This window comes from Chrysochloris asiatica, unplaced genomic scaffold (genome assembly GCF_000296735.1).
Source record: "Chrysochloris asiatica unplaced genomic scaffold, ChrAsi1.0 scaffold00024, whole genome shotgun sequence".
Taxonomy (NCBI): Eukaryota; Metazoa; Chordata; class Mammalia; order Afrosoricida; family Chrysochloridae; genus Chrysochloris; species Chrysochloris asiatica.
In genome coordinates, this window is record NW_006408542.1 from 8,441,919 (window position 1) to 8,442,829 (window position 911).

Below are 911 nucleotides of genomic sequence, written 5' to 3' on the forward strand. Positions count from 1 at the left end.
ATTGCAGTGGAGTTGGTTTTGATTTGGTCTTATGTGGCAAGTATGAATCCATACATTTACATATAAGAGCTCATTTAATCCTCATAACACTGCCTTGAGGTAAATAATATTAATCTCATTTTATGAGTGAGAAAAATGAGCGATTTCCCAGAATCACACAGCAAGAAAGTAATGAGGTATACAGATTTGGGCAGATTAATTTTGATTTGCAATTTAATTCATTAAACCTGAGTAAGTGCTTCTTTAAGAAAACCCAATACCACAGAGTTGATTGTGACTCATAGGGAACCTGCATGGCATTTTCGAGCCTGTAAATATTTACAGGAGCAGAATGCTTCATCTTTTTCCTGAGGAGGGGCTTCTGGGTTTGAACTGCTGACCTTGCAGTTAGCAGGCCAGTGCTTATCATACAGTGCCACCTAGTTTCCAAAGTGCTTCTTTTAGTGAGAATAAAATACATACTGAGCCTTGTTAAGGGTTATGGAAAGGTCTCATTTTGTTTATTAAGATGTTTGAAAACTTAGTTCCCCTTTAGTTTCTACAGTATGTGGCTACATCTTATTTGTTGTTGTTGTTGTGTGCCTTTGAGTTGGTTCTGACCCACAGTGACCCTAAATAGCGTTTCAAAGGAGCGGCTGGTGAATTAGAACCGCCAACCTTGCAATTCAAATCAACTTTTCAGTCCAGCGCATTAACCCACAGTGCCACACTAGGATCCCACACCCTATTTAGGAAACATAAAATAGTATGGAAATGCCCTGTCATTCAGTCATTTCCGACTCAGAGGGACCCTAACAGACAGAGTAGAAGTGCCCCATAGCGTCTCCTCGGCTGTCAGTCTTTCTGGAAGCAGACTGACTGACTCATCTTTCCTCCACTGAGCAGCTGCCTGCCACCTGTGGTTAGCAGCC